The sequence below is a fragment of the Canis lupus genome, chromosome 7 (assembly GCF_003254725.2).
Source record: "Canis lupus dingo isolate Sandy chromosome 7, ASM325472v2, whole genome shotgun sequence".
Classification (NCBI taxonomy): Eukaryota; Metazoa; Chordata; class Mammalia; order Carnivora; family Canidae; genus Canis; species Canis lupus.
The window spans coordinates 75,250,454-75,263,493 of NC_064249.1; the positions used below are offsets into that span (position 1 = coordinate 75,250,454).

The window sequence follows — 13,040 nt, forward strand, 5'->3', positions numbered from 1 at the left end:
TTTGTTTTTTTTAATTTTTAGAGAGAAAGAGAGAGCACATACTCCTGAGCGGGGGGAGGGGCACAGAGAGACTCTTCAGCAGATTCTCTGCTGACCAGGGAGCCCAACTCCTGTGATCATGACCTAAGCTGAAATGAAACTGAGCCACTCAGATGCCCCTGAAGGTGCAGTTTTAACACATACAATGGAAGTAAAATCACAAGATGTGCTACTTACAGATCCCAGAAGCAGGAGTAGGTGTGGGGTAGGGAGTGCAATGAGCTGGGGGAAAGGCAGTCCTCTGTCCCAGTGGCAAGGAAACAGAAAAATACTTTTATGTGTTTAGATTTATCTAGGCCAAAACCATGATCCATAAACTCATGATACAAATTATTATTTCTAAATAAAAAACCTCAACATTGTCACTAATAACTTTAAAAAGCAAGTGTTATACTTCAAAATTATGACATAAATTTTACCATTTCTCCCCCCCGAGATGATTAAATTAAGCACTGTCTCTGCAGAATATAATAGAAATGGAAATAATTTTACTATATTGGATGGATGCTTGTAAGGTAAATTTTTCATTTGAATCAGCTTTGTAGTTTATTTACTCCTAGACAATCTTTAGGATTAGAGGGAACTGGAGGGAAGATACTAGAATGTAGTTTTTACTCACATATGATTTATGGTTGTTTCAACTAAAAGGTGTCAATTCACACTAACTTACAGATCTTAGAGGTTATAAAATCATTCCTGCAGGAGCCAAGGAGATTCGAGAATTCTTGTCATAGATTGCAAATAAATGGACACAAATTCTTCCCAGTGCTTCCGTGTAGGTGGAGTCTATTTCTCCATCCCTTGAATCTGGAGCATGGCATATGACTTGGCTTGGCCAATGGGACATTAGTAAATGACATGTTTGCATGCTGAGAATACAAGTAACCTTAAGAAGATGAGAGACCATTGCAGAGAGAAGCTTAGCCATCCCAATTGCCCCAGATGAGTCCAACTCCCACCTAATCCACCAACTAACTATAACTGCAAGAGCAGTAGAATAGCTTAAAGCCACTGAGTTGTGGGGTGAATTGTTGTGAAGAGCAAATGTGAACTCTTACAGTTCGGACGCCTATTTTTGTCATGAGCTCTAAATAGTGTATCTTTTATATGATATATAAAACTATAACATTTTATTTAATATTCATTATTTATTAAATATTAAATTATAATCTATTTATTTAACAATATAAAAATAGGACATTTCAACTATGTAACAGTGCCATGACCCAGTGAACTGTTTAGGTGCCAGTCCCAAGGATACAGGCAACAAGCACTGGATTTTTTTACTCTGTTCATCCAAGGGTGGTGTAGTCTTTAGAATATTTAATCCAAGTCTCATATTTTTAAAAAAAGCATTATTGAAGTATAATTCTTGTACCATAAAATTGACCCTTTTAAAGTGTACTATTCATGAAGGATATTCTATTTTCTTGTGATGTTGTTGGTTTTGTTATAAGGGTGATTGTCCTCATAAAATGAATTGAGGAGTGTTCCTTACTCATCTATTTTCTAAAAAGGTATTGATAGATTTGGTATTATTTTTTCCCCTTACAATATTTGATAGATTTCACCAGTGAAGACATTTGATCTGGCCTTTTCCCTGTGGGAAGATTTATATTTACTAATTCAAGTTTTTTACCCTGATATATGTCTATTTGGATCTTTTCCTTTTCTCTTCAGTTAGTTTTAGTAATTTGTTCTCTCCAGGAAAGCCTCCATTTTCAACTATTTTTAAAATTATCAGAATTATGATGCTCATAATATTCTCTTAGAATACTTTTCATTTTTGTAAGGTCTATAGTGTTCTCTCTTCATTTCTCATTTTGGCAATTTAGGTCTCTTTCTTAGTCTAGCCAAAGGTTTATCAATTTGATATCTTCAAAGAGCTGACTTTTGGGTCTTTTTCTCTATTTCCTTATGCTTCAGATTTTTTGATTCCTATTTTTATCCTGTTTCCTGATTTCTACTTAATTTAGGTTTGATTCACTTCTCTTTTGCTACCTTCTTGAGATAGAAGCTTAGATTATTGTCTTTCTTCTAATTTTAAGCACTTAATGCTACTAATTTCCCTCTAAGCACAGTTTTGGCTGCTTCCCTTAAATTTGATATGTTGTATTTTTGTTTCCATTCAGTTCCAGGTATTTTCTAATTTTCCTTGTGATTTCTTCTTTGTCCTATGGATTACCTAAAAATATTAATTTCCAGTTATGTAGGGCGGGGGTTTCTCAAATTTGTTTTTGCTAATTCCATTGTGGAAAGAGAAAATAACTTGTATGTTTTCAGTCCTTTAAAATTTATAGAGATTTGTTCTGTGACTTGCCTTATGATGTATACTGGACAATGTTTCATTTGTCTGAAAAGGATGTATATTCTGCTGTTGGGAGTTTTCTGCATATGTCAAATATTTCAGTATTGGCTGATACTGTAATGAGGGTCTTCTATATCCGCCTTTCTTTTCTCTTGTTTATTGCTGAGAAAGAAATTTGAAGCCTCCAACCACAAGTGAATTGTCAATTTATCATTTCAAGGTCCATATAGCGATTTCACAAAGGGCTCAATAATGTCCAACTCAGGCCAGTGCCTATCCCTCGGCCCCTTTAATGTAGCTACAAGCAAGGAGCACTTGTAACTGGCATCGTAAACATGCCCATCTCAGCGGTCAGCCGACACTCTTCTGTCGCCAGAGGGGCAAAAAAGAGCTTCTCAAACTGTCAGAAAACAGACCACGTCGGTATCTAATTCCAGGAGACTCTTCACCTTCAGGCTTAGGGGGATGAACTTCACTGGGTAGAAAACGCAGGGTATGGGCAGCCCGGGTGGCTCAGCGGTTTAGCGCCGCCTTTGGCCCAGGGCATGACCCTGGAGACCCAGGATCGAGTCCCGCGTCGGGCTCCCTGCGTGGAGCCTGCTTCTCCCTCTGCCTCTCTCTCTCTACCTGCGTCTCTCATGAATAAATAAATATTTAAAAAAAAAAAAAAAAAAAGAAAGAAAACGCAGGATACAAGGGAGACTTGTTCTCAGATCTGTTAGCTTATCTGAGAGGTATAGCGCAGGACAGGTTACATAGGTTAATCGACATTATACAATGAATCTCTCGAGAGTATCGCACGTAGGAATGGAAATGATTGGGAAGAGCATTTAACCCAAATCATTCCCCTAATAATGAGCCAACCTTAATCAAACAAGAACACCTCAAAGGACCCGACTTCCAGCCATGCATTAGCAGAATAATTCTTCAAGCCTTGCTTAGGTTTCCCGGGGGGGAATTCAGTCATTTTCAGCCTTCCCTGCAACTCAAGTTATTTCTCTTCGCAACCCAACCACGCGGCTGGGCAGTCCTAATTCAGGTGTTCCCTGCAAACGTCGAGCCAAAGAGGGCGGCGGAAGACGGTCCCGCAGCCCAGCTCGAACCGAAGGCTGGCCCTTGCCAATTCAGGAATTCTCGGCGGGGTCTGCACACACAGTTTCACGCAGATTTCCCCTCGGAGGCCCACGGCCGGAGTCCCCACCCAGCCCAAGGCCGGGAGGATGCCCCACCCAGGGGCAGGCCGGGCCGGCCCCCGAGGCCGGTCTAACTGGTTAGGACGGCCGGAGCCTGCTGGCACAGAAGGGCTGCACTTCGGGAGCTGAGGAGCAGCCGGCCAGAGCGTGCAGAGAAAAGCGCTTCCCTTTCTCCAGACCACCGGAGGCGCTGCCCGCCAACCCGTCCTCAGCGATCTCCGCTCGTGGTAGGTAGGTGCCGCCTCCCACCCAGTCCCCCAAGACCGGGAACTGCGCACGCGCCCGCTGAGCCCTCCGCGGCGCATTCTCTCGCGCGCTCCCTCAGTCTCCTCAGCGAGCCTCTGGGCCGAAGTAGGCGCGGTGCTTCCTGGGTGTTGTAGTGTGGCTCCTCGACGGAGGGCCCTCTTGTAAACTGGGCGCTGGGCGTCCGAGAACTACGCCTCCCAGCGTGCCGCGCGCGAGGGCACAGGGCGTTCGCCCTTGACGGCTTTAGCCGTCAGCGCAGAGAGGAGGACCCAGGAAGCCGGCAGCGGCGGGAGGAGGGAGTGCGCTTGCGCGGTGGGCCGGCTCGTCGCGTTCTGTCCCAATCATTGTAAACAGGCGGAGGCTGGGGCGGGGTGGGAATGGGGCGCCCGAGGCCGGCTAGGGGCGCAGCGCAGGAGGCGCCTACGGTGGCTGCGGCGGCACGGTGAGCGCGAGGCGGCGGCGGCGGCGGCGGCGGCGGGGCGGGCGGTCGCGCGGCGGCAGGCGCAGGTTGGTGGCGGGCAGCGGCGGCGCGCAGGGGTCGTGGCGGGCCCCGCGCCCCGGGGGAGCCTCTCCTGCGCGCCCCGCCGCGGCGTCTGTCAGGCGGCGCGCGGGGCTGGCGGTGGGGGTGGGGGGCGTGGCTGCCCGAGTGCGGGCTCTTCCCCGGCAGGCTGCTCCCCGGGGGTCGCCCGGCTGCCGGCCGTTCCTCCCACTTGCCGGCCGGGCCTCCCTCGTGGCGTCGGCATTTGGGATTCGGTGCTCTCGGGGTCCGGAGGGGGGAGTCGGGAGCCGGCCGCTCCCCGCGGAATCCCCAGGCCTCGGCAGCGCCGGGACGGGGGACTCCGCCTTTTATATAATCACTCTTTCCTCATCGCCCCCGGAATATTGAGCGGCCCCAGGACCGGCCCGGTGCACCGGGACAAGGCTCCCGGGGTTTCCCTCCGCTGGCACGAAGCACCGGGGCTCCTTTGGGTGCTGCGCTCTCGCGTTCAGGTTTCCCTGCGGATGGACGGACAGATCTGGAGTTGAGAATTCCTTTTACAACTCAATTTCAAGTATGCTTGTGCCAAAACGCTCTTATTGAGGACACTTTTTTTTTTTTTTAATTTATCGTTGTAGGAATGGAACAGGTTTTTCAAAATACTCCACACCTCAGTCTTAACCTGAAGTAATTAAACGCTGTTTTGAGTTTTGGGGTTCATTCCTTCAGGGCCTCCCTCTTGGCCAAGCAGCTTGTTTCCTCTAAGGCCTGGTTGAGTCTTTGAAAGTAGTTAGAATGTTAACTCGAGGTAGTGTGCGTGTGCCTTGTAAGAGAGGCACAGTCGTCTGGACGGGGAGTTCACACATCATCCAGCCTCACCAGAAGAGCTCTCACTGAATACTTTGGAGTGGAGTGGGCATGCTCGCTTGCTGCAGCACTTTCCGTAGCCTTCCATCATTCTTGGCGGTTACTCATCAAGTATTTAAGTGGTGGTAAGGAGCACGCTGACTTTTGGGTTGGTGATCATGGAGGCAGCCCTGCTAACGCAAGCAAATGGGACTGTGAATAAGAAAAGTAACCTCCCTTGACGCCTTTCCGGTTGTCTTGGTGATTTGCTAGTTCCTTTCTGAGTGTCTTTCTGAAAATGAGTAATTGCTGTAAACGGTACTGGCAGTAGGAGAGGTAGGAAGGAAGTTAAAGTGGTTCCCACTTTTCAGAGTGACCCATAGGTTTACGTGGGTGGACTAGTTTAATAGTAACTAACAACCCGAGAAGTAATTCTTTGAACAAAGTGTCTCGAAGCAATGTGACATACTTGGCTCTTTTCAAAATAGTATCTCTCATTTTAGATCTAATTTGGAAAACTAGAAGTAGTATCAGAGAATCAATACCAACTTTAATTTGCACCCTTATATTTGCACAGCTGTTTGCTTGGCAAGGGGAGATGGGGCTTGAAGGTATTCAAAAGTATGTTCTTTTTTGTTGTTGTTGTTGTTTCTTTTAAGATTTTATTCATTTATTCATGAAAAACTCAGAGAGGGAGAGAGAGGCAGAGACACAGGCAGAGGGAGAAGCAGGCTCCATGCAGGGAGCCCGACGTGGGACTCGACCCCCGTCCCCAGGATCACAACCTGGGCGGAAGGCGGCGCTAAACTGCTGAGCCACCCGGGCTGCCCTGTTCTTTTCTTTTTTTTTTTGAAAGAAAATTCCTGATAGAAACTTTAGTATATGTGGAAGGAATAAAGAAGAACGCGGATCATTTAGAGGAATTACTGTGTTAGCAGGTACTATGGCAGGTGAGGAGGACTTACAGATGGATAAGGCTGTGCCCCTGCTTTCTGGGTGATAAGACTTTATCTCTTACTTGAACTGTTAGCAAGTACAATATGTTTTTAAGATTACTTAGAGAAAGTATGGGGGTATAGAGGTGTACAAAGGAGATAGTGATCAGTTTCCTAAGGGAAGAGAGAGATGGAGGAAGGTGGCAGTGGTAAGGAGAAAGTGTGTACAGGAGGGGATGCAAACAGTAAGAAAGGACATTTAGGTAGAAGGAACAGTGTGAGCAGAAGCATGGGAGTCTCCGCTTCCATAGTGAGTTGTAGGATCTGCAGGTATAGCTAGTGGGCAGGGGCCAAATTATGGATGGTCTTATACACGGTTGAAGTAATTTCAACTTTTGTCTTACAAGCAAATAGAAGTCACTGAGACAGGATAGGGAAAACAGAGGCCTAAGCCAGCTCAGCCCATTTTAACTCCCTCCTATGTGTCTAGTGTTACATTAGGTACTTTATGCTTTATGTCCTTAAACTTGAAGGTTTAGGCATGACTGAGGCAGAAAATGAGGAACTTAAGGCAGAAGGAAAGCTGAATGTGATTAGAGAGCGTGGAACACTTCGGAGAGCTGGAAGCCATTCTCTGCAACTATAGCATTGGATTTATGGTGGTGAGTTGCACAAGAGGAGGCTGCACAGATAGATCCTTGAGTATTGCATGACATTCTAAGGATTCTAGAATTTTTTCCCCTAGAATATAGATAATAGAGTTTATGGATTTTAATCAGGAAAGAGTCATAAAATATTCATCTTAGATCATTCTGGTATTGTAGAGTGCAGATTTCAGAAGGGATGGAGGGAAGATACGGCAGGGTGCAGAAAGACTGGTTAGGAGTTTTTGTACTAATTGAGGTGACAAAAAAAAAAAGAGACAAAAAAAAATAATTGAGGTGACGAGTAAGGTCCTCAGTTAAACCAAGGCAGAGTCAGTGGAGATGCGAAACAGTAGATTAATAGCACAAACATTTAGAAGGTAGAATTCGGAGGATTCAGTTACAGTTGGATTTTAACTTGGATCATTGAATAGACAGTGGTAAACTGCAGTTGACCCTTGGACAGTGTGAGGGTTAGGGACACCAGCCCTCCCCTTGCAGACCTCCCCCTTGCAGTCTAAAATCCGCATATTACTTTTGACTCCCCCAAAACTTAATTACTAATAGCCTATTGTTGACTGGAAGCCCTACTGATAACTTAAGGTCAATTAACACATATTTTTATATATTATGTATTGTATACTATATTTTTACAATAAAGCTAAAGAAAATGTTACTGAAATCATAGGGAAGAAAAAATACATTTATAATGCTGTATATATATGTGTGTGTGTGTGTGTGTGTATATATATATATATATACACATATATATATATATATAAACAACCAAACACATTTGAGTAGACCCACACAGCTCAAACCCTTGTTGTTCAAGGGTCAACTGTACTGACACAGGGACTTCAGGAAGGGGAGCCAACTGGGGGGAGGAACAGTATTTCAGCTTTTGGATATGTTGAGGAGTTGTCTATGAAACATCCAGGTGAAGCATCAGCTATAGAGTTGGGTGTGTGGGTTTGGAGTCGAAGAGAGAGGTCTTGCTATGAGGGTCAGCAGGCTATATTATAGGTGGTAGCTGAAATCTTTGATTTCTGTAATACCATGTAGGAAGAGCTTACCAGTGGAGTGTAGTTCTGGAAATAGACAATGGAGAATAACATTTAAAGCCAGATAGAGGAAGAAGACTTGGAAAGGGAAATTCCTAAGTATTTAGAGATGCAAGGAAGTCGTGAGAAAATGTCATATAAGCCAAAATGTAATCATTTCAAAGGGAAGCTATGCTTCACTACTAACTCTCCAGAAAAAAGAAAAAAATTTTAAAATAGGAAGCTGTACTTCAAATGCTTTGAGAACTTGAGTAAAACAAGGATTATTAGGAGTCTGTTGAATTTGATAACTAAGAGCAGTTTTGTAACCTTCTACTTAATGCTACCATTTGGGGAAGGGGCTAGTTTCTTTGAATTGGGAAGTTAATGGGAGATCAGAGAGTGAAGAAAGTAAATGTGGATTATTTCAAGAATAAACAAATCTTAGCTGTGACAGGAAGACTGGAAAGAGGTGTTAGCAGATGGTAAAAAGGTTTAAGAGAGTGATTTTTAACATGACAAAGACTTGAACCTGCTTTTTTCTTATGACAGTTTTATTGAAATGTAATTCATATAAAATTCATCCTTTTAAAGTGTACAATTCAGTAGTTTTTAGTATATTTGCAGAATTATGCAGCCATTTCCACAGTCAACTCTAGAACGTTTTAATTACCTCAAAAAAGAAACCTTTTACTCATTATCAACCACTCACCATTTCCTCTGCTCCCACCCATTAGCAACCACTGATCTGCTGCTGTCTCTGGATTTGCCTGTTCTGGACATTTTATATAAATGGAATCACATATGTGATTATTTGTGACTGGTTTCCTTTTCTCAGTATAATGTTTTCAAGGTTTATCCATATTGTAGCATATATCAGGACTTCATTTCTTTTTATTGCCAACTAGTTTTCTATTCCTGAGTTATACCATGTTTTGTTTATCCGTTGATCAGCTGGTGACTGAGTTGTTTCTCCTTTACAGCTATAGTGAATAATACTGGTACTGATACTCATGTGCATGTTTTTATGTGGATGTATGTTGCTCCTAGGTGTATACCTAGGAATAGAATTTCTAGATCATATGGCTACTCTTATGTTTAACGTTTTGAGGAACTATCAAAGTGTTTCCCAAAGCAGCTGCACCATTTCATTTATGCAGTGTAAGGATTCTGATATCTCTACAACTTTACCAACACTTGTTATTTTCTGGCTTTTAAAATTTTAGCTGTCCTAGCTTGTGTGAATTGGTATCTCATTGTGGGTTTGATTTGATGATGTTGGCCATGTTTTCGTGTGCATATTGGCCATTTGTCTATTTTCTTTGGAAAAATATCTATTCAGTTTCTTTGCCCATTTTACAGTTGGGTTGTTTGTCTTTTTGTTGTTGAGTTGTAAGTGTTCCTTTATATATTCTGGATGCTAGAACCTTTTCAGAATATGATGTGCCGATATTTTCTTCCATTCTTTAGGTTGTCTTTTTACTCTCTTGATAATACCCTCTAATATACAAAATTTTAAAATTTTGATGAAATACAGTTTATCCATTTGCTTCTTTTGTTACTCATGATTTTAGTGTCATATCTAAGAATCCATTGTCAAATCCAAGGTTGTGAACATTTACACTATACTTCTTCTAAAATTTTTTTGGTTTTAGTTTTTATATTTAGTCATTGATTCATTTTGAGTGAATTTTTGTGTATGGTCTGAAGTATGGGTCATTTTCTTGCATATGGAAATCCAGTTGTTTTATCCCCATCTGTTGAAGAGATTATTTGAAGAATAAATAAATCTTAGCTGTGATGACTGGATATTCTTTTTGCACTGAATAGTCTTGACACCTTTATTGATAATCAGTTGACCATAGATGTTTGGGTTTACTTCTGGGCTCTCAAGTTGATTCCATAGGTCTGTATGTTTATACTAATGTCAGTTCCACATTGTTTTGATTACTCTAGTTTTGTTGTGCCTTTTGAAATCAGGAAATGTGAGTCTTCCAGGTCTGTTCTTTTTCATTTTTTGTGTGTGGTTATTTAGGGCCCATTGCAATTCCATATTAAACTGAGGATCAAAAAACAAAACAAAACAAAACCAAAACAACAAAACTGAGGATCATCTTTTCCCCACAAACAAAATTTTTTTAAAAATTTCATTTTTGGAATGTTTGTTGCTGGTGTGTGGATATGTACTTTATTTTCTATCTTCATCTTTTTTTTTTTTTAAGATTTTATTTATTCATGAGACATACACACACACACACACACACACACACACAGAGGCAGAGACACAGGCAGAGGGAGAAACAGGCTCCATGCAAGGACCCCGACGTGGGACCCGATCCCGGGTCTCCAGGATCATACCCTGCAGCACTAAATCACTGCGCCACTGGGGCTGCCCTATCTTTATCTTTTATCCTGTAACTTTGTTAAACTCGTTTACTAGTTCCAATAATTTTCTAGCATATGCTTCTTGTTTTCTGTGTAAGATCATGTGATCGGTGAACGAACAGAGACAATTTTAATTCTTTACCAATGTGAATGCCTTTTATTAATTAATTTTTATTTTTTCTTAATTGCCATGGCTAGAAGTTCCAGTTCAGTATTGAATAGAAATGGCAAGGACAAACCTCTTTGTCTTGTTCCTGGTCTTAGGACAGCTTCCAGTCTTTCACCATTAACTGTAATGTTAACTCTGCATTTTTCACTGATACCCTTTATCAGTTGCCTCTGTCCCTAGTTTTTCAGATGTTCTGTTAAATGTTTGTTAAGATTTCTACATATTTTTTAATTAAATTTTTTTCCTGTTATTGATTTTCATTGTTCTTTCATTGTGGTTGGAGAACATACTTTGTGTGCTTTAACTCTTATAAAATTTATTCAGGTTAGTTGATAGCCTGACATATGATCTGTCTTAAAGAATGTCCCAAGTGCACTTGAGATGAATCTGTATTCTGCTCCTGTTGAGTGGCATGTTTTGGAGATATCTGTTAGGTCTAATTTGTTTGAAGTAATGGTCAAGTTTTCTCTTTCCTTATTGATGTTTTGCCTGGTTGGTTTGTCCACTATCGAAAGGGGGATAGTGAAGTCTTCAACTATTGTTGAACTGTTTTTTCCTTTTGATTTAGTCAGTTTTTTCCCTCTTGCCTTTTAAGGTTCTGTTATTAGGTGCATATACATTTATAATTGTTATCTTGTTGCTCTACCATTTTATCATTATGTAATACTCTTTATCTCTTATATTTTATTTTAAAGCATATTTTGTTTGGTATTAGTATAGTCAATCATATCAGTTCTCTTCTGGTTACTGATTGCATGAAATATCTGTTTCCATGCTTTTATTTCAACTTGTGTCTTAGAACTTTGTGGGCAACATATAGTTGGATCTTTTTTTTGAGATTATATTTATTTATTCACGAGAGGTACAGAAAGAAAGGCAGAGTCCTAGGCAGAGGGAGAAGCAGGTTCCCCACAGGGAACCTGATGTGAGACTTGATCCCAGGACCCCTAGGTTCACCACTTGAGCAGAAGGCAGACACTCAACCACTGAGCCACTCAGGTGCTCTACTTGGGTCTTTTTTTTTTTTTTTAAATCTGTTTTGCCATTATCTGCCTTTTAATTTTGGGAATTTAGCCCATTTAATTTTAAAGTAATTACTGATTAGGAGGAAGTTCTGCCCTATTGCTGTTTATCTTTTATATATTTTAAATCTTTTTTATTTTTCAATTCTTTCATTATTGCTTTCTATGTTTCTTTGCAGTGTACTATTTTAATTCTTTACATTTAATTTACTATATATTTTTGAATTATTTCTTAGTGGTTGCCCTGGGATTCCAAGGAACATTTTAATTTGTAATAGTGTAGTTCAGATTAATACCAGTTTAATTTCAACAGTGTATAAAAGCTATTCCTATAGCTCCATTCTCCCCCCCCCCCCCCATGGTACTTTTGTCACAAGTTGTATCTTTTTTTTTTTTTTTTTTTTAATCTGTGTATTCAAGAGAGACACAGAGAGAGAGAGGAAGAGGCAGAGACACAGGCAGAGGGAGAAGCAGGCTCCATGCAGGGAGCCCGCTGTGGGACTCCCATCTCAGGACCCCGGGATCATGACCTGAGCCAAAGGCAGATGCTCAACTGCTGAGCCACCCAGGCTTCCCACAAGTTGTATCTTTATACATTGTATGCCCATCTCATGTGAAATTGTTGCTTTATGCCGGTGTCATTCAAATCAAAAAGGAGAGGTAAGAGATACAAAAGAAAAATACATTTATTTTTTATATTTTCTAAAGATTTTATTTACTTATTTGAGAGAGAGAGTGAGTACACAGGTGGGGGGAGCAGAGAGCCTTATGTGGGGCTTGATCCCAGGATCCTGAGATCATGACCTGACCTGAAATCAGATGCTTAACTGAGCCACCCAGGAATCCTGAGAAATACATTTATACTGTTTTTTGAAATTGGCATGTCTTTTATATTTACCTATGTAGTTACTTTTACCATTGTTCTTTTTTTTGTTTTTAAAGGTTTTATTTATTTACTCATGAGAGAGACAGAGAGAGAGGCAGAGACACCGGCAGAGGGAGAAGGAGGCTCCATGCAGGGAGCCTGATGGGGGACTCGATCCCGGGACCCCAGGATCACACCCTGGGCTGAAGGCGGTGCTAAACTGCTGAGCCACCTGGGCTGCCCTGTTCTTTATTTCTTCGTGTGGATTCAAGTTACTGTCTGGTTTTCTTTCATTTCAGCATGAAGGACGTCATTTAGCATTTCTTGTAGGATAGATCCATTAGCAATGAATTCTTTCAGATTTTCTTCCTCTGAGAATATATTATTTTTTCTTTTAATTTTGAAAGATAATTTTACAAGGTAAAGATTCTCAGTTGACAGGTTTTTTTTTTTTTTTTTTCCTTTTAGCATTTTGATTATGTCATCCCACTGTCTTCTGCTTTTATGGTTTCTGATGAGAAGTCAGCTGATAATGATAGTGAGGATCCCTTGTATGTGATGAGTCACTTCACTGTAGCTTTTTTCAAGATTCTCTTTTTGTTTTTGAACTATTTGATAAATATAGTGTGCCTCGGTGTGAATTTCACTGAATTTCTCCTGCTTAGAGTTTGGTAAGCTTCTTGGATTTGTAGATTAATGTATTTCATTAAATTTGAGAAGTTTTTAGCCACTGTTTCTTCAAATATTATTTCTGGTCTTTTCTTTCTCTCCTCTCTTTTTGGTACTGCCATTTTGCTTTTGATGTGCCAGATGGTGTCCCACAGATCTTTTAGACTTTGTTATATTTTCTTCATTCATTTTTTCTTT

At 41.3% G+C, this 13,040-nt stretch overlaps 1 protein-coding gene across 4 annotated transcripts in view; it reads left to right on the forward strand.

Annotated features, from left to right (window-relative positions):
- Positions 1-3,606: 3,606 nt before the first annotated feature.
- Positions 3,607-13,040, forward strand: part of RALBP1 (ralA binding protein 1) — a 55,451-nt gene continuing 46,017 nt past the window's right edge. The window contains exon 1 of one of the 4 annotated variants that reach the window (XM_035718744.2): positions 3,607-3,771. The gene's annotated coding sequence lies outside the window, so the exon portion shown is untranslated. Of the gene's footprint in view, positions 3,772-4,010; positions 4,294-13,040 lie in introns of those variants that run through there. The other 3 variants (XM_035718745.2, XM_025429514.3, XM_025429515.3) reach the window with 3 other exon arrangements.